We start from the raw sequence: 26,902 nt of genomic DNA on the forward strand, positions 1-26,902 counted from the left end.
TATCAAATTGAAAGAAAATGCATACAAAGTGCCAAAGATTAGTGGGAAACTAGAGAATTGGGAAGTATTTAAAAGTCAACAAAAAGCCACGAAAAAAGCTATAAAGAAAAGTAAGATAGATTGTGAGACTAAACTAGCTCAGAATATAAAAATAGATAGCAAAGGTTTTTGCAAATATATAAAACGAAAAAGAGTGGTAAAGGTCAACATTAGTCCTTTACAGGATGAGAAGGGGGCTTTAATAATGGGAAATGAGGAAATGGCCGAGGCATTGAACAGGTATTTTGTGTTGGTCTTCACAGTGGAAGACACAAATAACATGCCAATATTTGTTGGCAAGGAGGCTATGGCAGGTGAGGACTTAGAAACGATCATTATCACGAAGGAGGTAGTGATGGGCAAGCTAATGGGGCTAAAGGTATACAAGTCTCCTGGCCCTGATGGAATGCATCCCAGGGTACTAAAAGAGATGCCGGGGGAAATAGCAAATGCACTCGTGGTAATTTACCAAAATTCGCTGGACTCTGGGGTGGTTCCGGCAGATTGGAAAACAGCAAATGTGACACCACAGTTTAAAACAGGAGGTAGACAAAAGGCGAGTTAACTATAGGCCGGTTAGCTTAACCGGAAAAACCATTGTAGTTGGAAAAACGCTCAAATCTGTCATCAAGGAAGAAAAACGAGACATCTGGATAGAAATTGTCCCATTGGGCAGACGCAGCATGGGTTCATGAAAGGCAGGTCATGTTTAACTAATTTAGTGGAATTCTTTGAGGACATTATGAGCACGATGGACAACGGGGAACCGGTGGATGTGGTGTATCTGGATTTCCAGAGGGCACTCGACAAGGTGCTGAACAAAAGGCTGCTGCAAGGGCAGCAGAGTGACCCAGTGGTTAGCACTGCTGCCTCACAACGCCGTTGTCCCAGGTTCGATCCCGGCTCTGGGTCACTGTCCGTGTGGAGTTTGCACATCCTTCCCGTGTTTGCATGGGTTTCGCCCCCATAACCCAAAGACGTGCAGGGTAGGTGGATTGGCTACGCTAAATTGCCCTTCATTGGAAAATATGAATTGGGTACTCTAAATTTATTTTTTAAAAAGGCTGCTGCATAAGATAAAGGTGCACAGTGTTACGGGTAATGTATTAGTATAGATAGAGGATTGGTTAACTGACAGAAAGCAAAGAGTGGGGATAAATGGGTGTTCTTCTGGTTGGCAATCAGTGGCTAGTGGTGTGCCTCAGGGATCAGTATTGGGACCACAATTGTTTACAATTTATATAGATGATTTGGAGTTGGGGACCAATTGTAAAGTAACAAAGTTCGCAGATGGCACTAAGCTGAGTGGTAGAGCAAAGTGTGCAGAGGAAAGAGAGAGTCTGCAGAGGGAAATAGATAGTTTAAGTGAGTGGGCAAGGATCTGGCAGATGGAGTACAATGTTGGCAAATGTTATCATCCATAATGGTAGGAGTAACAGCAAAATGGACTATTATTTAAATGGTAAAAAAATTGCAGCAGCATGCTGCGATGCAGAGGGGTGTCCTCGTGCGTGAGTCGCAAAAAGTTGGGTTGCAGGTAATTAAGAAGATAAATGGAATTTTGTCCTTCATTGCTAGAGGGATGGTCTTTAAAAATCGGGAGGTTATGTTGCAGCTGTATAGGGTGCTGGTGAGGCCACACCTGGAGTACTGTGTACAGTTTTGGTCTCCTTACTTGAGAAAGGATGTACTGGTACAGGAGGGGGTGCAGAGGAGATTCACTAAAATGATTCTGGAGTTGAGAGGATTGGCTTATGAGGAGAGACAGAGTAGACTGGGACTATACTCATTGGAGTTTAGAAGAATATGTGGGGGATCTTATAGAAACATATAAAATTATGATGGGAATAGGTACGCTAGAAACAGGGAGGTTGTTTCTACTGGCGGGTGAAACTAGAACTAGGGCATAGCCTCAAAATAAAGGGGAGCAGATTTAAGACTGAGTTGAGGAGGAACTTCTTCACCCAAAGGATTGTGAATCTGTGGAATTCCCTGCCCAGTAAAGCAATTGAGGCTACCTCGTTGAATGTCTTTAAGACAAAGGTAGATAGATTTTTGAACAGTAAAGGAATTAAGGGTTATGGTGAGCGGGCGGGTACGTGGAGCTGAGTCCACAAAAAGATCAGCCATAATCTTATTGAATGGCAGAGCAGGTTTGAGGGACCAGATGGCCTACTCCTGCTCCTAGTTCTTATTGAGTGCTTTTATTGCAGTTCAATAAGGCCCATAGCCATCTTCTCTGGGGCAACTAGGGATGGGCTTTAAATGAAATAGTGGGGGAGAGGGGTCACATGAAGAGAGATTTATTTGGAAAGTTAAAGAGAAAGGTCAAGGCCAATTATGCAGTGTAATGGTATGGGTAATGATAAATGGGGTGAGTGCTATATATAGCAAGTAGCAGAGTGTACAGGTTGTACAAACATAAGGGTGCACCAGCAAATAAAGTCCGCATAGGCAAAAATCATTAAAAACCAGAAGTAAAGGCACTTTATCTTATCTGAATGTACTCAGCATTTGTAACAGGATGGATGAATTGATAGCGCAAGTAGAAATCAATATGATGGCCATTACAAAGACTTGGTTGCGAGATGACCAAAGCTGGGACGTGTATATTCAATGTTATTTGACTTTTCAAAAAGAGAACTAAAGGAAAAGGAGGTGGGCTAGCTCTTCATAAAGGATGGGAATCAGTACATTATTGGGAAATGATCTTGGTTCAGAAAACCAAGGGGTAGAATCAGTTTGGGTGGAGATTAGTAGTAAATGAAAATAAAGTCACTGGTAAGAGCAATTTATAGGACTGCTAACAGTAGCTGCACAGTTAATAATCTTTATTGTCACAAGTAGACTTACATTAACACTGCAATGAAGTTACTGTGAAAATCCCCGAGTCACCACATTCCGGCGCCTGTTCGGGTACACAGAGGGAGAATTCTGAATGGCCAATTCACTTAACAGCACGTCTTTCAGGACTTATGGGAGGAAACCGGAGCACCCGGAGGAAACCCGCACAGACATGGGGAGAACGTGCAGACTCCACACAGACAGTGACCCAAGCCGGGAATCGAACCTGGGACCCTGGTGCTGTGAAGCAACAGTGCTAACCACTGTGCTACCGGTAGGAAATAGGGAAAATTTTAGAAATAAGCAAAGGATGACTTCAAAGGAGGCAGAAATTAAGTATGAGAGAAAACTAGCAAGAAATATAAAAACAGACAAAAACTTCTGCAAGTATATAGAAAATAAAATGGTAGCTGCGTGAGTAATAGCCACTTAGAGAGGGCGAGACGGAGGAATTAATAATTGGAAACAAGGAAATGGCAGAGGTTAACAAGTATTTAATATGTCTTCACAGTCGAAGACAAAAAGCACCCCAAAAATCAAGAGGCAAAGGGGAAGGGGGAACTTAAAATAATCAGCATCATTTCAGGAAAAGTAATGTGAATGCTGACGATCCCTGGACCTGATGGCCTGCATATTGGGAGCTTATAAGTGGCTGCAAAAATAGTAGCTGCATTAATTGTACTTTTTCAAAATGCCCTAGATTCTGAAATGGTTCATTGGATTGGATTGGATATGTAGTAAATGAAGCACCTCTGTTCAAATGGACGGAGACAGAAAGTACAAAATGGGCCAATTAATCTAAAATGTCATTGGAAAAAAAGTGCTAGAATCCATTATTGAGGAAGTAATGAAATGAAAAATGAAAATCGCATATTGTCACAAGTAGGCTTCGAATGAAGTTACTGTTAAAAGCCCCTAGTCGCCACATTCCGGCGCCTGTTCGGGAGGCTGGTACGGGAATGTGGCGACTAGGGGCTTTTCACAGTAACTTCATTAGCAGGAAGTAGCAGGAAATTTAGAAAATTGTTACACAATCCAGCAATGTTGACACAATTTTGTGAAAGGAAAATCTTATTTGCAAACTATTTTGAGGATGTAACAAGCAGGATGCGTAAAGGCAACCAGTAGATGTAGTGCATTTGTATTTCCAAAAGGTATTGAATATGGTGCCATAAGAAGGCTAATATACAAAGAGCATGAATAGATGTCGGGCTAACTGTCGGAAAACAGAGTTGGGATAAATAGGTAATTTTCAGAAGGTAAGCTGTTACTGGTGGGAGTGCCTCTGGGATCAATGCTGGGCCTGAGTTAATGATCTGTGTGAAAGGATGAGACTAAAGTAGCCAAATTTGGTGATATAAAGGTAGGAAGGAAGGCATGTTGTGAGGAGGACACAGTCTACAAAGGATTTTGCATGGGTTAAGCGAGTGGGCAAAAATTTGACAGGAGGAACAGAAAAGTAGTACATTTAAATGACGGGTGACTGTAGAATGTTGTACAGAGGGACCTGGATGCCCTTGTACATTAATCATAAAAAGTCAGCATGCAGGTACAGCAGGCAATCAGCCAGCAAACATAATGATTCTGTAAGTGCTGGCAAATGGGATTGGGAATGGCAGAACAGGTGCCTTTCATGCAGCAGTGGAGACTTGATGGGCCGAACGGCCTTTTCTGCACTGTATTTTTCTGTGAATCTGACAATCGGGAATGGCAGCATCGTCATTTATACATTACTGGACAGGTATAGGAAAAAGAAAGAGAGGCAATATGAACTAAAAAGTACAAATCTAAAAGAGGGTGCAGGAATAGAGAGACTTGCTGGTATATGTGCACAATCATTGAAAGTGACAGGGCAGGTTGAGAAAGTGGTTGAAAAAGAAGACAAGATCCTGAGCTTGATAAATAGAGGCACAGAGAACAAAATTAAGAAAGTTATGATGAGCCTTTACAAAATACTGGTTTGATCTCAACTAGAGCATTGTTTAAAATTCTGGGAATTTAGGAAGGACATGAAGGTTTTAGAGAGTGTACAGAAAGGATTTAACAATGGTTCCAGAGATGAGTACTTCAGTTAAGTGAATAGATTGGAGAAGCTGAGGCTGTTCACCTCGAAGAGAATGTTGAGAGACTTGATAGAGGTGAACAAAATGAGGGGTCCAGACAGAGTAGGTAGAGAGAAACTATTTCCATTGGTGGAATGATCGAGGATCAGTGGCCACTTATTAAAGGAGTCTGACTGAAAATCTAACAGCAATACAAAGAAAAACTATTTTACACAGCGAGTGCCTTGGGTCTAGAATGCAGTGCCTGAGCAGATGCTTCAAGTAACATTTTGTACAATTGTTTTATTATTTCTTCAAAATATGTGTTTGAATTGGGCAATTCAACTTGCACTTATAAAAATCACGCGAACTATTTGTGGTTATTTCATGTTTTTCCAAGTGTTTGTTGATTGCATCGCATATGAGGGGTAAGAGGTAAGAGTGGACGGATAAAATTGTTTCCTTCGGTGGAGAATTCTAGAACCAGAGGACACAGGTTCAAGATAAGTGGCAGAAGGTGTAGAGGGTACATGAGGAAGAACATTTTTTGCACAGAGGGTTGTGGGAGTCTTGTCATGTGCGAGTACTTTTAAGAAATGGGTGTTTATAAATGGGTGTGTATATAAATATCTGTAGTGAGAGTACCTTTAAGAAATGTGTGTTTACTATTGCAGTGCTGTAAGAGAGTGGGTGGAGCTCGGCTGTCTGTCAGCCTTTTACTTTCGTTTTAGGCTGTTTGCTGCAGGGTGTGTTTTAGTTTCTTTTTCAGTATTGGAGCTGAAGCCAGACCAAGCAGGTGTACTGCTGTTCTCTCTGCCATCAAAAAATAACCTCTTGATCATTTGGTGAATTCAGAACTATAAATGTTCTCAGTAGTGAAGTTAAGCCTGATGTCTTTGCGTTTTGAAGGTTTTTTAAGTCTATGGATGTTCAAAGGAAAGTGTAAACCATTACTTAGTGTTGTATTCTTTGGGGGTTGTATTTGAATTGATGGTTGCTAAGATGCTCACTTGAGTTCATAGAATAAACATAGTTTTAATTTAAAAATACTGTAAAGCTCTGTTTGTACCATACCTGTAGAGTGTACGGTGTGCCCCCCGTAACCTCAATCTATTAAAAGTCGTGGGTCAGGTGAACTCCATGATACACTTTGGGGTTCTCTGAACCTTGGCCCATAACAGTTTGGAATTCGCTGCCCGAGTTGGTGGTGGAGGCAGAGACCTTAAACTCTTTTAAAAAGTACCTGGATCTGCACCTTAATTGATGTAAGCTACTGGGCTATGGACTGGGTGCAGGAAGGTGGAAATAGAAAGAGCATGGACAAGATGGGTCGAATGGCCTCCTTCTGTGCTGTAACATTTCTATAGTTCTACAGCGGACTCTAGAATCACTCTTGCAACATAGGTCAGACCAACTGATCTATAATTTTCTGCCTTTTCCCATTCTTGGACAGGGGTGTGAACTTCAGCAGCACCCAACTAAAGGTTTGAAGTTTCAGTATCATTTGCTTGCTTATCTCAAACACAATTAATGTAGGCATTTAACTCTGGATATATGAGTACATGTTCAGATGCCCATCCTCCAGCTAACAACTTCTTTGGTCAGCATTTTCTCATCAGTTATTATGACAACATGTGCCTAACACAAGAACCTACACAGGATAGCTTTTGGTATGTCTGCCATTTTGAGGTCCCAGATATCCACGGCCAACGTCACATAATATCACATTTTCAACTTCTTGAACAACAGCCTCCCATTAGAAGTTTCAGCAAAAAACTTAAGATACGTAGATAACACATATAAAGACAATGAAATGGGAAGGGGTAAAACTGGCAGAAAATACAGTGGGCGGGATTCTCCCAGCCCCACACCGGGTCGGAGAATCCCCGCGAACGGGCCACGCTGCCCCGACGCCAGCACGCGATTCCCCGTAGTGCAGAGAATCGGCGCCATTGGCGCTGACGTGGTTGGCGTGGTGCCGGTCGTGAGCCGCTCTACGCAGCCGGCCCACCGATTCTCCGGCCCCGATGGGCCAAGTGGCCATAGGAAAAGAGCCGAGTCCCGCCGGCGCCGTTCTAACCTGCTCTGGGCCGGTGGGACCTAGGCGTGTAAGGGTCGGGTGGCGGCCTGTGCGGGGGTGGGGAGGGGGGGTCCGACCCCGGGGGGGTGGGCCTCCGATGTGGCCTGGCCCGTGATCAGGACCCACCGATCGGCGGGCCGGCCTCTGTGGCTGGGGGCCTCCTTTCCTACGCGCCGGCCCCTGTAGCCCTGCGCCATGTTGCGTCAGGGCCGGCGCATTGAAAGAGGCCACTGCGCATGCGCGCGTTGGCGCCGGTGCCACTGCGCATGTCTTCGTTGGCTCCGGCGCAACTGCGCATGTACAGATCCCGCAGTGCCCAGTTCGCGCCGGGATCTGCAGCTGGAGCGGCGCAAACCGCTCCAGCGCCGTGCTGGCCCCCTGTAGGGGCCAGAATTAGACGTGGGAGCAGCCCATTCACTCCGTCGTAAAACACGACGGCTTTTACGACGGCGTGGACACTCTGCCGCGGGATTGGAGAATCCTGCCCAGTATGTCCAAAGTTACTAACCTTATAAGACAATGGTTTGCATTGTGCAATATTAAATCAGCTTGTTTTAGCTGATAAACTCTCTTAATTCCGACTATTTCTAACATACATATTAAAAAGCATGGGTCATACAAAAAAAACAGATCGATTATTGCCCAAATAACGAGAACACAACATCCAGAAGGTTGAAACAGGAGATGCTGACAAAGCAAAACAAATGCAGGCAATCTTATCACAGAGGCACGAACAATACTAAATTACAACAGAATAAATTTATTTTGACAGTTCTATTTCAGCCTTTCTACATGCAAATGTCATGTCACTATTTTCACAATGCAGAAAAGGCAAGTCAGTCAAACTGCACGCTGAGATACAGAATGAAACAATTGGACCATTATCAAATGTATCATCAGACTCTGGGGCTGGGAGCTGTTCTGGTGTCTTATAGATTGCATCTGGGATGTGAGCTTTTCTTAATGAATACTGAAATTATAGTTATGATATAATGTGAATATTAGTTTGTAAAAGCCAGATCAAATCAATGTTAAGAAATTAGAATTTCTTTTAAAAAATCTAGTTTTGTTCTCAAAACCAATTTTCCATCCACTATTTATTCAATAATTCCCCCCTTACAATAGTACCAAAAGATTTGTAGACTTAAAAATTCTTAGGAGTTCAGTTACTACTGTACGCAGCTTTCGTTCATTCAGTAAGGTTGGTAGTGCCAGCTATCTTAACCAAAGTAATGACTGTCTAAAAGTAATATCACATTGTTTCACATTTTAAGTGCAGTGGGGCATCTCGGAGTGTCACTGGAGTCTTCTTATGGTGGATACTGGGTGAGTTGGTGTGGAAGGTGTAAGTGAAAAGGGAGGCATGGGTTGGCATGAATTGACAGAGGGGCTATAATGAGCCATGGGGTGGGGAGAGGGTCATATGTTGGCAAGGTGCTTTGAGGAGCTATGAAGGTTGGAAAGAGCATAAGTTGGCATACGAGTGCTAAAGCACCTTAAGAGTGGGCAGAGGGGAACATGGAGGGTGTGTGGGGCCATAAGGAGTGGTCAGATGGGCATAACGTAGCAGGGAGAGTATGAGGGGCAGTTTCAGAACTTTGATTGACATTGAGAGTATGAGTGCATGAGGTGGCATAGTTGGGGCATGGGATGTGTTTAGTGGAGTGTGGGTGTGAAGCCTGGAAGGCTGTTTTTTGTTTTATTCTTCCCCCCCCCCCCCCCCCCCCAGAGAGCCAGATCTCCAAGGTGGAACTCATCCACAGCCCATCTCAGAACCTGGTACGCTCCATGGCTGCTTCTGAACCATTTCTGGGGCAGCAGGCCCAACTCCCACTTCATGCCGTCCCAAAATCCGACCAACCGGGTCATTTTTCTCAGGGTTGAGTTTGCAGAACTGGGAATTCTACCGACTCAGCATTTCCGACCTAGGAGTGAAAATTCAGGCTGCAACGTCAAATTTGAACTGTAATTTCATGCTCTTTCACAAATTGCATGAAAAAAAGTATATTTCGGCGGGAGAAACTAGCTTGTTTCACTTCTGGAATGTGAAAGGAATGAAGGGACATGGAAATACTGTGGGAAAGTGGAGTTGTGGTAGCGCAATAGCCACAATCTTATTGAATGGCACCGCAGGCTTGAAAGGTCTTATCGGCTATTCTTACTCCTACATATACAATCTTCTATTCCACTGTTGGGAAAAAACATTGGAATTTGAAGCTAATTTAGGATATCCAAACATGTTCTATGGGCAATCTATATTCAAAAACTCTTGCCAAACTGAAAGTCTAATAGTTCCCACCACAGACCTTGATCAAAACTCAGAGTTGCTGGGCTTTATATATCCAATATTTTTTATTCCCATTAAATTACAACTTTGAGAATGCCCTTTTGGCCTTTTGCACCCTCTCACGAGTAGGTAAATCACTTTGAAGAAGAAAAGGTATGTGAGCACACAAATCTACTTCGGAAATATAAATGAATTGTTCAATTGGTTCAACCCATAATGGATAAGGAAAAGGGGTTTTGAGGCACCGCTGTGATTTGTTTATGGGAGGACAAGAATGGTGTCCACGTATTCTATTAACTTGTTCACTACATGGAACCGTTTTCACAGCAAACAGGTATACAGGCCAACAGCTAACAGGGCACTGAATTCAAAAATGAACTCTGCCAACTACAAAATCTCTTTCTATTAGTCAGTTTGATAGTGAACCTTCCTGGCACCTCTGTGCTGGAAGCTGAAGCAGCTCTTGGTGTCATATGCCATCAGGAAGACAGTGTTCTGAATGCACAGAATCTAAAAAGTTTCTGTAAACCCAGCCGAAAATACTGAAAAGCAAGCAGCGCGGTAAAAGATGATAGCAACAACTCAAAATAATAAAAGCTTAGATGACACTAAAATAGGTGGTATTGTACACAGTGAGGAAGGTTATCAAAAATTGCAGCAGGATCTTGTTCAGCTGGGGAAGTGGGCCAAGAAATGGCAAATGGAGTTCAATACAGATAAGCGTGAGATAGTAAAATCAAGGTAGGACTTTCACGGTGAATGGTAGACCTTAGGGAGTATCGTGGAACAGAGGGACCTTGGAGTTCAGGTGCATGGATCTCTAAAGGTGGAGTCACAGGTAGATAGGGCAGTGAAGAAGGCTTTTGGCATGCTGGCCTTCATCAGTCAGGGCATTGAGTATAGAAGTTGGGACATTATGTTGCAATTGCAAGGACGTTGGTGAGGCCGCACCTGGAGTATTGTGTTCAGTTTTGGTTGTCTTTCTAAATAAAACAAAAAAGTTATTAAACTGGAGAGAGTGCAGAAGAGATTTACAAGGATGTTGCCAGGACTCAAGGGACTGAGTTATAGGGAGAGATTGGACAGGCTAGGACTTTTTTCTTTGGAGCGTGGGAGACTGAGGGGTGAGTTTATAGAGGTGTATAAGATCATGAGAGACATGGATAAGGTGAATGCACTCAGCCTTTTTCCCAGGATTGAGGAATCAAGAACTAGAGGGCATAGGTTTAAGTTAAGAGGGGAAAGAATTAACGGGAGCCTGAGGGTCAACTTCTTTACACTGAGATTGGTATGTATGTGGAATGAGCTGCCGGAGAAAGTGGTTGAGGCAGGGACATTGACAACATTTAAAAAGCATTTGGACAGATACATGGATAGGAAAGGTTTAGAGGGACATGGGCCAAATGCAGGCAAATGGGGTCAGCTTAGATGGACTTTTTGGTTAGCATGGACCAGTTTAGGCCGAAGGATCTGTCTAGGTACCGTAGATTCTATGATTCTATTACCCCCATGGTAGAAAAGCAAAACTCGCCTCCTCACAAATCTTAGCTGAAGGCAGAATCTTCTTCTTCTTTTGGTTTCTCCCATATTACTTGGGGTCTCCACAATTGTGGTTCATCACCCTTCTCCCTCTGCTTCTGTCAGTTACCCATTCCTCTTCCAATCCCACTGCATTTAAACTTTTTGTCACCACATCTTTCTATCTGGTCTTAAGCATTCCTTTTCTTCTCTTTGGCAATCCCATCTCCATCATTCACCTAATCACTTTTCCTCCCTCTCTCCAAACCAGATAACCATATCATTTCAATCTCTTCTTGACTACTTCCTTTAATGCTCCCGAAATCCTCACCGACCCCCACCTCCCCCTGTAGTAGGAGTAGGCCACTCAGCCCCTCAATCCTGCTCCATCATTCAATAAGATCATGGCTGATCTGACTGTAACCTCAACCCCTCATTTCTGCCTATCCCTGATAACCTTTCACCCTCTTGCTAAGAATCTATCTAGCTTTGCCTTAGAAAAAAAGACTCTGCTTCCACTGCCTTTTGAGAAACGAGCGAACCCCTATATATTTTTTTTAATTAAGAGTATCCAAATATTTTTGTCCAATTAAGGGGCAATTTAGCGTGGCCAATCCACCTACCTGCACATCTTTTGCATTGTGGAGGTGAAACCCACTCAGACATGGGGAGAATGTGCAAACTCCACATGGACAGTGACCCAAAGCCAGGATCAAACCTGGGACCTCGGTGCCGTGAGGTAGCAATGTTAACCACTGCGCCACCATGCTGCCCGCGAACCCTTATTTTTAATCCGTGACCCTTAGTTCTAGATTCTCTCACAAGCAGAAACATCCTCTCTCCACATCCACCCTGTCAAGACCCCTCAGAATCTTAAAGGTTTCAATCAAATTGCCTCTTCCTCTTTTAAACTCTAGTGGATACAAGCCAAACCTCTCCGACCTTTCCTCATAAGACAACCCGCCCATTCCAGGTATTAGTCTAGTAAACTTTCTCTGAACTGCTTCTAACATTTACATCTATCCAAAAATAAGGAGACCAACACTGTACACAATACTCCAGATGTGGTCTCACCAATGCCCTGTACAACTGAATCGTATCGTCCCAACTTTAGCATAAAATTCCTCTCACAATAAACAATAACTTACTATTAGCTTTCCTAATTACTTGCATAGTAGCATTTTGCAATTCATGCATGAGGACACCCAGATCCCTCTGCATCGCACACACTCTGCAATCTCTCACCATTTAGATAATATGCTTTTTTAAATATTTCTGCCAAAATAGACAATTTCAATTTCACATTTGCCCATATTATACTCCATTTGACAGATCTTTACCCACTCAGTTAACCTATGTCCCATTGTAACTTGCTTATGTCCTCTTCAGAACTTATTTTACTACCTGTCCTTGGATCATCAGCTAATTTAGCAACCATACCGTCTGTCCCTTCATCCAAGTCATTTATGTAAGTTGTAAAATGTTGAGGTCCCAGCACTGACCCCTGTGGCACACCACTTGCTACAAATCCGCCAACCAGAAAAAGACCCATTCATGCCAACTCTGTTTCCTATTAGTGAGCCAACCTTCAATCTACGCCAATATGTTACCCCCTACACCATGAATCTGCCCTCTGAAATGGCATAGCATGCCACTCAGTTCAGGGGCAATTAGAGATGGGAAACAAATGCTGGACTTGCCAGTGAAACCCATAGCCTTTGAAAGAATAAAAGAACTGGCAGAAGTTAGAAATGTAACAACGTTTAAGCAAGCGGGTTGGGGAAGGAGGGACAGAGAACTAAAGGGAAGGTACATGACGGGGTGAAAGGCAGGAATGACTTAATGGCAAAAGGGATGATGGTGCAAGGCAAAAGGAGGAAGCAATGGGACAACAAAGAAACAAATAGGAGCTGTATGCCAACCTTTGTAGCATCTGCTTCAAAAAAATAAGGACAGTGATTATGGTCTAAAATTCCTGAAATCAATGTTGAGTCCACAAAGCTGTAAAGTGTCCAGCTGAAATATGAAGTGCTGTTCCTCAAGCTTCTGTTGAGCTTCATTGGAACAGTATACGAGGTCACCCTCAGGGCAGAAGTGGCATGGTGAACTAAAAGCACTCCATGAAGTCCATAGAATCCCGACGGTGCAGCAGGAGGCCATTCAGCCCATCGAGTCTGCACCGACCCTCCGAAAGAGCACTCTACCTAGGCCCACTCCCCCGTCACATTCCTGTAAGCCCGCACATTTATCATGGTCAATCCACTTAACCTGCATCTTTGGATATGAAGGGGCAATTTAGCATGGCCAATCCACTGTAATGTTGCTCTGGTGTTTGCCTCCTGTGTAAATACAGCAACGTCTGGATGCCACTCTCCCTTCTTTCAAATTCAGAGGTGCGCGCTGGCCACATTCTGCACCATTGTGTAACGATGTGTCAGTGGGCAAAGGGAACCAGTAGCCCACATTTAAATCCTTGAAACTGGCTCCTGTGTACTCTTGCAGACTTGCATTCTAATAGGATTACGGTACCATTGGCTCCCACAGCACAGAGTCAATTACACGACAGGCTCCCACAGCACAGGGTCAATTACACGACAGGGTGCAACCAACAGAAGTAAACCTGTGACTCTCTCTCATCGAATGCGCTCCAATAACATAAAATCAACCTATAGCCAAGAATTCAGCAAATTGGAATCTCAAGCATGAAAGTGACTGATCATCGTGAATGCATAGCTGGACACTAACCCACCAATGCATGATCAGGCAACCAGATGAAAATGATTATAAACTGCATCTGGCATCACAATGTCCCCACAACGCTATGCAAAAGAGAGCAACCACTTTAACATTTTTTTAAATGTGGCCTCATAGTTTTAGAACTATTTCCCAGAAAATGTCCCTACCACTCTCTACACTCAAATCAGCCCGGCACTCGGGGATAAAATGTGGCACAATTTTCATTTAGCTCATAAAGGACGAGCCACAGAGGGACAATTCCTGGTGTCATTTTTAAAATATTTCCTTTATTTCTACTTGATATTTGAATTTCATCATATTCCAGGAAATGGCTTACACTAATGGCTCCAATCTTAACAATTCAACAATAAAAAATAAAATAGACACACTACAAAGTGTCACAATAATGTAAGAGGGGAAAATGTAAAAACACAGAATATGACAGGAATAAGAAGCACAATTTAAACAAATCCTTTAAGAATGAACTTTACAAGGGCAAACAAGGAGAAATAATCAGTAGTTATAATATCAGTTTCTCCTCCGATTATTAGAAATTGCTGTCCTTCAAACACAGCAATTAATTGGTTTTTCTGTATGAAAGCATCCGTCAGTGCCTGAACTGAACAGCTCATTATCAGCAGGGTCTTGATGCCATACATTCTCATTGTCCCGAGCGATTATGAGACATCCTGCCCTTTAAGATTTCTTTTCAGCTTTCACATGTCCAATGTTATACAAATGTACTTGATAGAAGCTGCAATAGTGAACATGATGCACATATATCTCCATCCTGTTCTGCCTATTCAAACTGAAAATGCAAAGCTGTAAACTTCCAGCAAAGCCCTGTGGTTTGATATGTTGTGCTGATGAGCAGCAGACTGTAATTGCTAAAGACAATGGTAACCAACAGAGCAAACAGGGACTGGAAAGCGCGGCACAGGAGCTGCTGCAATGGTTATATTTTTTAAAAGGTCATTGCGAACCTTTGAATTATTTTGGGTCAGTTGTTCTGACCTTATGGTGTAAATACAAGTGACAGCTTTTAATTTTTTAATATAGCTGTCACGGTTGTTACCCCATGCAGAATCTGATGAAAAGTCTGAACCAACACTGTGATCAGCAGAGATGAAAGAAAAGGGTCCAAGGGTTCACAAAGAAGGATTTCATCTGTAAGAAGAAGGATCTGCTAATATATGGATTTTACATTTGTAAGGTGGGGCAAAGGATAACAGATGGGATACAACAATACCCCTGTGCTTAACCTTCTACCTTCAGACTCCGTTTTGAAATCTGCATTCCGTGTGTTGAAGAAAGCTGATCAGTGAAGATGAAGCTGTAGGCATGTATACTGCTATTTTGTAAGTAGGTTCTTTGTTGTACAAATTTATTTAAAAGTTAACTTGCACGGATAATGATTCTTAATGCACTTTTTTGCCAAGGAGTATGTTGTATATCAGTCTGTTTAAACAATATCTTAGCCATTTAAAAATATTTGTGTTTGATCCCTAACAGAGTCCTTCTTCACTGGCAGACAATAAAACTCTAGGCAGGCAATGCTATTTAATATCTTGCACTATTTGCTTTCCTACAAATAACTAGAAAACCACAAGTGCACTGTACAAACCTGTATTGTAGTTAACTGCTTCAGAAAGATTTTTGAGTTAAATGAATTTATGTCAAAAGGCACACATTTGCCTTTACCCCACCACACATTTAATCTAGAAAATAGCCATTATACATGACCTGGTTAGATCATTAACAAAATTCTGTATTCACAATTCAGTTGACCACACCATTACAAAATAATTACCACACATTTTCAAGTTATATAACCCAATTTAGAACAGAAAGCACTACAAGCCCCGACAGTCTGTTATCTCAACATACCATGTTATGCTTGTGGGCATAAAAAATATTTCTTCTCAAATTTTGCAGAGGGAAATATAGAACCGTCATATAGCTTAGACCAGAACAGCAACTATTACAGGAGTGTCATGCTCTCATTAAAACTTTACATGTAGATATGCAAAGCTTGCCTTCATAAATAATCAGCTCATAACTGTAAATTTGAATTGCATAATAATTTTACATATTCAGCTTTGACAACCTTCTTTTAAAATGCAATAATACCTGGCAAAATTATATTCTTTTACTCTTGGAGATGGAGAAGCAGAAGAAGTTGAAAAATCAATGACTCCAGACTAGACAGAGTGTTATGCGTTGCTGCATGCATATATGTGAATAAAGCTAACCAAATCTTCATGATGCTTCTCCTGACTCATTCAGCTGGTTTATATAACTTTTCCTTTCAGTGCTGATTCTGCTTGGCTGGCCCGATGATTATTGTGATGTCCATTCTACTCCCTCAGGATCATGTTACCTACTATAGTTCCACTGTCCATTTCTGGCTTGACTGCATCTCATACTTAATTGAAACAGAAAATCACACACACAAAATCTGGAGAAAACAGAATTGTTTGGTTGCATTGAGAGGGCAGAGTCAGACTTGTTGAATATTTCTAAAAGATCCTTAAAACAATACATTTCTTCAAATGGGATGTCTAGGATTATTTAAATCAAATGAACTTCAAAAAAGCAAAGTGAGCATTATTGTTTTTCACTTGAAAAGTACAGAAGTAAAAGTTTATACCGAGACTAGACCCACAATAAAAAAAGCACTAAGTATTTTCTCTCAATAACTTAGTGGCAAGTGCACTGTCCAGTTGGTATTGCGCGGTACACACATGTAAAGCTTCAGGTCTGGTCTCGGCTCTGTGTTGAACCAACTGATTTTAGCCAAACACTGGTGAGAATATAACGAGGGAACAAATCATTTCCAAGGGCAACCTCTTCCTATAGACTATAGTGAACCACCTATTGGACAATGTGCCTGTGGGAAGTATCTTGTTAGGCTCAACTGAGATGCACTCCATGGTTAACTACATTTCTGATGTTGTTATCCAGATTTAAGGATGAAGAATGACCGAAAGGCTACAAACAGCTGTTGAACTATACCCCACCTGAGTCATTAGCTTCATGGGAGGAGTGAAAAATAAAATGAAGATAGGGAATCCAAGGATTTGGGGTATTCTAAAAGTGTTAAAATCCTGGGTTTGATACTTTTGAAAGCGATGGCAGGAAAAAAATCATTACTAATACAATAACATGCAAAATAGATGATGTTCACACTTTAAGAATCATCTTCTCTGGACTGATTCTTGTTTTGTAAAAGCTCTATCTTTGAATGATGAAAAGACTGAATCGAGTTAAAGACAAGCATTTTACCATATTTTCTAACATTGCTCACCTCCATCCTGGATCTCTCCCCATTGTACTGCTGCGATTCTAACCCACATCTGTCACTTTAAGTTTGACCTCCGCAATGGCCCAACAATAGACCCCCAATCTCTACTATTTACAATTAATCTAGAATGCTGAAGTGTCTGTCATCACACACACACAAAAGTACCACAATCACATCTGCTAACTTTGCACACTGAAAAAGATTCAATTGTCAGACTGTCTTCTATCTCTGTAACCTCCTCCAGTTAGACATACCTGCTCCCAGCCCTCTGACATAAAATTATTCACCTGTCCTTTGGCCACTGTGCTCTTGTCCGCTGGAACGTCTTGAAGTGGGTTAGGAAGCAAAGCTTGTAGATTTAAAATAATTGACAATAGAGGAAAAATATGGAGAAATTTATTTATTGGGAAGTAACGACCCAAGAAGGAAAAAATGATATGATTTTAATCAAGATTAATCAGAATTACAGCTGAAATGTTCTTATTTTTAAAATAGATTGGTGCTAGCAAAAAAACAAAAAGTTTCTTAAAGCCATGGTCCAACCAATAAAATTGTATGTTAAAGAAACAAAAAATAAATAATAGAAACAAACTGGAAGAGAAAGAAATTAGAGGAGAGGAAAAGTTAAGGAAAGTACTACAACTTAAGAACTGATAACTACGATGTTGGGAAAGATGGGGCTATGGAACCATTCGATTCGGAAAACTTTTTCTTACCTACAGGGTGGTGACAGTCTGGAATGCACTGCCTGGGAGGGTGGTAGAGGCAGGTGCCTCAGATCCATTAAAAAGTACTTGGATGAGCACTTTCTTTTTTTTAGAATTTATAATGCAGAAGGAGGCCATTCGGCCCATCAAGTCTGCACCAGCCCTTGGAAAGAGCACATACCTCCACCCTATCCCCATAACCCAGTAATCCCACCTAACCTTTTTGGACACTAAGGGCAATTGAGCATGGCCAATCCACCTAACCTGCACATCGCCGGAATGTGGCGACTAGGGGCTTTTCACAGTAACTTCATTGAAGCCTACTTGTGACAATAAGTAATTATTATTACCATTATTTTTGGACTGTGGGACGAAACCGGAGCACCCGGAGGAAACCCACGCAGGCACAGGGAGAATGTGCAGACTCCACACAGACAGTAACCAAAGCCAGGAATCGAACCAGCGATCCTGGAGCTACGAAACAACAGTGCTAACCACTGTGCTACTGTGCCGACATAATATTCAAGGCTATGAGCCAATTGGTGGCAAATGGGATTAGGTAGGCAAATCAGATGTTTTTCATGCTTCAGTGGAGACTCAATGGGCCGAAGGGCCTCTTCTGCACTGTATTATTCTGTGATGAGAATCCAGAATCATGGAGTTCCTATGACGAGAGATTCCAGTACTACCTTGCTACAAGCAGGATACTGGATTAAATTTAAAGTAGCAACTTTCTTGAGTGTGATATGACAGAAAACCTTCACCCTATTACAAAGGATTGTCCATTCTGCAAAGCCTGGTACAATAATTCACAAGGAATTATCGAAGAGCCTTGAAAAACACTTCTCGCCCAAACCACTAACCATAGCTGAGAGATTCAGATATCATCGACTAGTAAAGAAGAGGATGGCAATATTCCACAATTTGTAGTCGTACTATGGAGCTAAACATTGAGAGTTTGGACATGCTGCGAGACAGACTTGCGTATGGATTGAGAAATGAGACAATCAGAGAAGACTGCCAATAGAAAGCTCTCTGACACTCAATCTTGTTGTTGAAATAGCAATGTTAATGGAATTGGCAGCAAAAGATGCTCCCCAAATTGGAGCTGGCACCAATATAAACAAGATGAATTCTGGGAAAAGAAGATCTCTCAACATGCAAGCATGCCTTAGGAGTGCCCAGGTGGGACGTTCTCCACAGAAATGTTGGTGTCGAGATAGTAAATGTCATAATTGTGGCAAGAAAGCTCAAATAACAACGGCGTGCTTGACCAGACAAAAGTCTCAAACCTCAAAGATGGGAAGAAGCAAAAATGCACCTAAATCCACAAAAGAGTCGACAGTATCACCAAAGGCAATGGTAAGTCTCAGGAACACACAATGTCTGCAGAGATCAAAGAACTAAAACTCTGTGCATTATCGGTGCAAGACGATACATAGAGATTTTGAGCCCATCTCTGAGCAGCACGGTAGCATAGTGGTTAGCACAATTGTTTCATAGCTTTAGGGTCCCAGGTTCGATTCCCGCCTTGGGTCACTGTCTGTGTGGAGTCCACATTCTCCCAGTGTGGGCGTGGGTTTCCTACGGGTGCTCCAGTTTCCTCCCACAGTCCAAAGATGTGCAGGTTAGGTGGACTGGCCATGCTAAATTGCCCTTAGTGTCCAAAAGAAACGTTAGGTTAGGTGGGGTTACTGGGTTACGGAGATAAAAGGGATAGGGTGGAGGCGGGGGACTTAAGTGGGGTGCTCTTCCCAAGGGCCGGTGCAGACTCGATGGGCTGAATGGCCTCCTTCTGCACTGTAAATTCTATGATTCTATCTGAAATTAAATGGGAACAAAATTAAAATGGAAGTAGATATGGGCGCCACTGCATCTCTGATCAATGAAAAATATCAATAAAAGCTCAAGAATGTACCATTAAAACTGTATAATCTTGAGAACTTGAGGAGAGGTGATTCCAGTAAGGGGTTATATTTTGATGCAAGTTGATGTGAATGATCAGTCTAAAAAATTATTACACATGGTAAAAGGAAATTTTCCTGCACTTTTCAGAAGAGCATGGTTGAACAAAATCAAACTAAATTGGCAAGCTATAAACCAACTGGTTGTTGGAAAGAATATATTTGGATTTGTTTATTGTCACGTGTACCGAGGTACAATGAAATATTACAGAAACTGTTAGGGAAGTACAAGAAGATGTTTGAAAACACTTTTGGGGAAATGACCGATGTCGAGGCATAACTTACAATAAACCTCCGAAATGCTTAAAGGCAAGACCTGTACCATATGCGAGAAGACCAAAGGTTGAACCAGAACTTGACAAATTGATCAACGATGGAGTGATTGGGAGTGTGACGGCGAGCGATTGGGCAACCCCAATTGTCCCAGTTGTCAAACCAGGTGGCTCAGTAAGAATCTGTGGTAACTTTAAAATGACGATTAGCCCACTGCCGTGTGCCAACCTATTTGCTAGATTGGCAGGTGGACAAGAGTTTAATAAGATAGATTTGTCCCAAGCATCCCTCCAAATGAAGGTAGCTGCTGAATCAAATCTCTTCGAACTATTGTAATAATAATAATCTTTATTCATACCACAAGTAGGCTTACATTTACACTGCAATGAAGTATCTGTGAAAATCCCCTACAGTGCCTGTTCGGGTACACGGAGGGAGAATTCAGAATGTCTAATTCACCTAACAAGCACGTCTTTCAGGGGCTTGTGGCAGGAAACTGGAGCAAGCCCACATAAATATGGAGAGAACGTGTAGACTCTGCACAGACAGTGATCCAAGCCGGGAATCGAACCCGAGTCCCTAGCGCTGTGAATAACCGCTGTGCTATTGTGCCACCCACACAAACAACTGTTCAGGTATCATTTGGTAATAAATTTTGCACTAGCCCTATTCCAAAAGTCCATGGACCAAATTTTTAGTGACCTCAACGGTATTCAATGTGTTCAATGACACGAGGGAGATTCCTCCATTTTGCAGATGCCAGCAGCGCTGGTGTGAGCTCCAGGGCCTCTGATGAACAAGCCATTAAGAAGGGTGAACAACTCATGAAGAAGAAGCTGAAATCAGAAACAAAGCAGTATAATGAAATTTGCTTGAGGTATGGGTTTATTAATTGTGGCAGTGCAAATAAGGATGAAATGCCTAAATGTGTTATATGCAGGGAAGTACTGGCAAATGGAAGATTAAAACCCTCAAAACTTCAAAGGCATTTGAAGACTAAGCATGGCGAGTTCGAGGACAAACCGTATCAAGATCAGATATGGTGATGGGGAATGCCATGGACATGATGAGTAAAAGGTGTATCACTGGATAAACAGAGGAGGAATCCGGAATTCAAGCCATACCAAACAAGGGAACTTTAATTGACGGTTCAAAGCCAAGTAGTTCAATGAAGAATCAATATTCATTTTCTCATACCGGCTGACATTTAAAAAAATATTTTTATTCAGTTTTTAACATTTTAACGTTTTATACACAAGACAAAACAATGCAAAATAACAACCCCCCCTCCCCTCCACTCTACCAACCAACAACCCAATAACTCAAAGAATAGCCCCCCCATCCCTAACACTCCCCTCCCCCTAGCAGCTGACGGTAACCAACTGTTTAAAGTGAAGAATAAATAGACACCATCTCTTGCGGACCGCCTCAATCATCCCCACTCATGGTAAACTTTACCTTCTCCAAATACAGGAACTCCATCAAGTTCCCAAGCCACTGGGCAGAGAGGCTGACCTCCACCCCAACAACACCCACTTGTGAGCACAGCGAGGCGAAGGCTAAAACGTCTGTGCCCACTCCCGTCTGCAGCTCCGGCAAGTCCTACACCCCAAATATGGCCCTCAGGGGACTGGGCTCCAAATCCAACTGCAAGATCGCCAACCTGGTGCTGAAAAACAACGCCCAAAATTTCTCCAACTTCAGCCAGGACCTGAAAGTATGTACGTGATTGGCCAGATCTCTCCCACACCGTTCGCAAGTGTCCTCCACCCCCTCAAACAACCGCTCACCCTTGACCTCATCAGGTACGCTCCGTGCACCACCTTTAACTGTATTAACCCCAGCTCCGCACACGAAGTTGAAGCATTCACCCTCCACAGCACCTCACACCACAACCCCTCCTCCAAAGCCACCCGACACCCGTACTGATATAACTGTGTAATAATAATAATACTTGGTTAAATCATCACTGTTCACCATGAGTAAAAGTTTAAGTTAATATTTGCTGCCGTACTGCAGGAGTAAAGGGGGAGGGATGTTATGTCTTATAATCAATGTCTTCTGTACAGTATGTCACAAGTGACATGGTGACAACATCAGTGGCACTTGGGGGATTTCCTTCTCTTCCCTCTTAGACTGTGAAGCGAGCAACACCTGTGCAATAAACTCTGGCAAATGGTTAAGTAACTTACGGTGCAGCAACCTGGTCATCCTTTGCCCATACTGTAAGTAACCCCCACAAACATGTCAATGGAACAGGATTAATTTACAGGGTAAAGGGGGAGTGGTGATAAATTGGAAAGCTCATTCAAAAGCTCTGCTCAAGCAAAATGGGTTGAACAGCTTCTATCTGGGCTGCAAAACTATCTGCCTTGTATACGGTTTTGCAAATAATTTTTCTTTTGAAACATCAGAGACGAGACCCAGCTTTATTTGCAGTTCTTCAACCATTCATGTACCATAAATCACTGCTATCTTAAAACAGCCATAACTGGTGATAAAACTGCTAGACAATTGTCCCAGGCTGTGCCAAAAGTGCTATTCCATGCAAGGTGCCTGTCGTTCAATGCTATACAAGTTAAGATCTGTCAAAATCAGAAAGCAAATGCTTACAAAGGAAACAAAATAACTGCATGCAGTTGGCACCGAAAAGAGCAAATATTCACTGTGGCGCAACATTACCCTGTAAATATCTCTATCACATAAAGTGTACATTTGCTTAAAAATGCCAAAATTCACAAAGTTATGCTTGTAATCCAACAGCCAGATATAATGAACCAGCATGGGGTCAGGCGCTGAGTAGATTGATTGAGCAGGAAGAAGAAAGACCCATGTGGAGAACATGGAAAGAAAGCAAACAATACTAACAGGGAGAAAACCAATGACGCAGCATGACTGACGTCAAAGATGTGGCTGCTGCTCCTGCAATTTCCAGCACTTTTTTCCCCAGAATAGATAATAGATAATCAGCAGAGAGGCCTAAATAACTTACAAAAATGAATTGACATAGAATGCAAATCGAACCATTTAGGTTTGTGGTAAAGGGCAACTTATCTATCTCAGAAATGATAATCATATTGCAGTCAAGCATTCTCTACTATTTGACTATTTCCACCTCAGATTTCCAGTACTAGCTCCTTAATTGGGTCTGGGATTTGCAGAGGATTTCAAATACCATTGGTGGAGAGTGCTGCATGGTCAGGGATGAGACATTAATCCGAGGCCCCGTGGCCTGCACTGGTATATGTAAAAGATTACATGGCACTACTTAAGGAGGGGAAGGGAATTTTGCCAAGCATCATGGCCAACATTCCTTCCTCAACCATCATTGCCAAAAACAGATTATCTGGTTATCCAATCATTTGCAAGAGGGATCTTGTTGCGCACATACTGCCTGCCATATATACCAATCGAAAAGCAGTGACTGAACATTGAAGGTATACCAATATTGTACAACCCTCTGGGTTACCATGAAGATGTGATAAATGCTGTATAAATGCAAATTTTTACATATAAACAATTTTTTATGTACTTGTATGCCACAATAAATACATTCTAAAAATGATCACATTAGGCAGACTATTGAGAATGTAATGTGGATTTTTCTTGGCCTTATGATTTTAAATTGAACATGACCAGTACTTTGTCTCACAAACTAACAAACCATCAATTTAGATTTCAAGGCGCAGCTTTTTTGCCAGCCTTGCCACCAGCTTTATTCATATTTCAATTATTTTTGCTGTTACATTGGTCAGTACAATATCAAATCCACGTATTAAGCGTTGTGTGCATATCATTTAATATCAAGAAAATAGCAGGCAAATATAAGAAATGTTATCACAGATGTTGCAGTAAAATTGAAGCAGAAAACGGTTTCAAAACCAGTTAGCTTCTTTATATCTACAATAATGTACAATGCAGAAAATGCAATATATACTTTTCATTAAAAGCATGATAGTTATATTGATCTGCAACTTCTGTCAGGGTCTTGGAAACGCAAGGCAGTAACACCACCTAGTGCCAGGAGTCTATAAAGTAGTAAATTGAGAGATAAAATAGCAATAATGCCCAACATGCTGCTTGAATATTGCTGGAAAGAAAGACAAGTTTCTGAAGCTTTTTGTCTTACACCCTTAAGGCAAACGGGAGAATGATAGCTTGAAAACTGACATTTTTGCCTTTGTCCTGGTGAGTGCAAGATAAAAAGCTTCAGCAACATCGGCAAGATTGTCTTCTGGTTTCCCGTTGTTCGCACCCTCCACTGCTGAGATACCTTCGGCAGAGTCACTGTTAGCGGAACTGAAACATGCCGCCAGCGAGAACGGTTGAAAAGTTCTGCCCTATATAGAATCATAGAAGTTTACAGCATGGAAACAGGCCCTTCGGCCCAACCAGTCCATGCCGCCCAGTTTTTACCATTAAGCTAGTCCCAGTTGCCCGCACTTGGCCCATAACCCTCTATACCCATCTTACCTATGTAACTATCTAAATGTTTTTTAAAAGACACAATTGTACCCGCCTCTACTACTACCTCTGGCAGCCCATTCCAGACACTCACTACCCTCTGAGTGAAGAAATTGCCCCTCTGGGCCATTCTGAATCTCTCCCCTCTCACCTTAAACCTATGCCCTCTAGTTTTAGACTCCTCTACCTTTGGGAAAAGATCTCTCTATTCAGTAATATTTAAGTTCTGTACAACATTGCTTAAGTGTAAAAAACAACAAAGGAATCATATAAATCAATATCTATTCATATGGATAGTAACTGACTTAATATTAGCGCCGTTTCATTGAGGGAATTTTGGTGTTTTGGACTGGAACTAACTCACACGGGGACCCGATTTAGTAATCGGCCATGTTGTGTCACACACTTCATTCAACCGGACACTGATTGGTAGAGGCATTGCCATGGAGAATGCACCAGTTAATGCTGACTGACAGTTAACTGCCAAACATAGTTTTAAAATTTAAACAAGGCAGTTTGGCTCTGATTGGTCAAGGTATTGCACTAAGGAATGAACCAGCGAATGGCTATCACTTATTTAGTTTAGCTGAAACAAGCGTAATGTTTGTACATGTTCGTCCTGTCTACAAAGAATAGTGCCCTGTGTATTAATATATGTAGCGTCGAATACATGCAAATGCGCCAAACTGCGAGCCCATCTGACAATCTTAAAATGGTTGAGGGCAGCACGGTGGCACAGTGGGTTAACCCTGTTGCCTCACAGCGCCGCGGTCCCAGATTCGATCCCGGCTTGGGGTCACTGTCCGTGTGGTTTGCACATTCTCCCAGTGTTTGCATGGGTTTCGCCCCCACAACCTAAAGATGTGCAGGCTAGGTGGATTGGCCATGTTAAATTGCCCCTTAATTGGAAAAAATGAATTGGGTACTCTAAATTTATTTTTAAAAATGGTTGTTAGTGTAATTGTAGTATATGGAGGATTTTTTTTAATGTAAATTTAGATACCCAATTCATTTTTTTTTTTCAATTCAGGGGCAATTTAGTGTGGCCAATCCACTTACCCTGCACATCTTTGGGTTGTGAGGGCGAAACCCACGCAAGCATGGGGAGAATGTGCAAACTCCACACGGACAATGACCCAGAGCCAGGATCGAACCTGGGACCTCGGCGCCTTGAGGCAGCAATGCTAACCACTACGCTACCGTGCTGCCCTACAGAGGATTATTTGGCAAATGTTGTCCGATTGTAGAATCACATCTAATGTTGGACACTGTATTTTGAGTTTTGCAAGCACGGGCTGGTTGAAAATGGTCTTGCCTTGCCCTTTGCAAACATCGGAAGGGACATGCTGTTTGATACGATCCGCCAATCTTTGGGATGTACAGCCTACATACCGAGCATCACACAAGCACTGAAATTCATATACCACATTACTCATTTGTGTGATAGGCAGAACGTCTTTTTGGGTAAGAAATGATGGTGTTGCCAGTGGTGTCCATAGCCTATGAACATATTTTCAGAAGTGATTTCTTTGCCACATCATGTACATGTAGTGAAATAAAGGATACAAAAGAAATGTGAGATTAATAGAGTCAGATATAAAGTTTTTATTAATTTCACTTCCAAGATTTTTTTTAAAACAATATTAAAATCCAGAGGAATGAGACTCTTCACTTTCAATAGTTAATTTTCAGTGCTAGCGAGGTTGGCCAAAACATAAATCAAGATTTATTACACATTTAAGAGTTCACTTACACCTGAATGGGCCAACCCTACCTAACCTTTTCTGGTGTGGTGCATGGGTAAATTGTGGGTAAGAACCACAAATTCATACCCTTACAAGATTCCAATGCCAAGTCTATCAGCGAGATAGTAATGCAATGCAGCCTGTGAGGAGATGGGCAAATTGGACAGCAACTTCTGGATTTCCAGGGTTATACATGTGCAGAAGGTAGAAATTGTTGCCCAAGTTGGACCATAATAATGGTGATGCTGATAGACCTATCTTCTATTAGTGTGGTGTGCAATAAATAAGGGGTTGCGTGGACATTTTGTCAAATTTAGATGTTTATAGTCTCTACTCCACTGAGATAGTTGGCCAGTGGGCAGCAATTGGAACAACTGGACTGATACTGTGGGTTGGGAGGAAATCAGATGAAGTGGCAACTCTTGATTGCTACTGCAAGTTATGTATTAGAAGACATTGCATGAGGGCATGCTTCGGCTACCACGCATTCCATAGGTAAATAGAAATATATAAAAAGCATTAAAAATAGACAAGCTCATCAGTCTCAATCCGCTCAGCAGACAGGGCAATGTCACACATATTCTTTTCTAAAAGCTGGTAATTGTAACTCTTAATGCAGACAAGCAAAACTACAGTCAATTTCAGAAAAGTATTCCCCAACTCCATGTAAGGTATGGTAGAGAGTGTCAAGGTTATGTATGAGGCAACTTTATGGATCAAAACTAAATGCATGCACCAAATGTCAAAGTATCAAAATCTTATATTACTTAACTATTGGATACTTGGTTTTGAACTTTATGCATTTAGCAAGATTTCCAAAAGTCCTATTTGCTTTTCTTATAGCTACCTCGCATTGCTTGTGAATCTTTAACAACCACCGCCTAAGACTTTCCTTTCAT

The 26,902-nt window shown here is 42.0% G+C and overlaps 2 protein-coding genes across 2 annotated transcripts in view; one reads left to right on the forward strand and one right to left on the reverse strand.

Moving 5' to 3' along the window:
• aven (apoptosis, caspase activation inhibitor) overlaps nucleotides 1-26,902 on the reverse strand; it is a 101,326-nt gene that overhangs the window by 53,416 nt on the left and 21,008 nt on the right. The gene's annotated exons all lie outside the window — the stretch shown is intronic.
• Nucleotides 14,174-26,902, forward strand: part of chrm5b (cholinergic receptor, muscarinic 5b) — a 55,994-nt gene continuing 43,265 nt past the window's right edge. Inside the window, exon 1 of the mRNA XM_072484940.1 lies at nucleotides 14,174-14,904. The gene's annotated coding sequence lies outside the window, so the exon portion shown is untranslated. The remainder of the gene's footprint in view (nucleotides 14,905-26,902) is intronic.

Source organism: Scyliorhinus torazame, chromosome 2 (assembly GCF_047496885.1).
Source record: "Scyliorhinus torazame isolate Kashiwa2021f chromosome 2, sScyTor2.1, whole genome shotgun sequence".
In the NCBI taxonomy this organism is placed as follows: domain Eukaryota; kingdom Metazoa; phylum Chordata; class Chondrichthyes; order Carcharhiniformes; family Scyliorhinidae; genus Scyliorhinus; species Scyliorhinus torazame.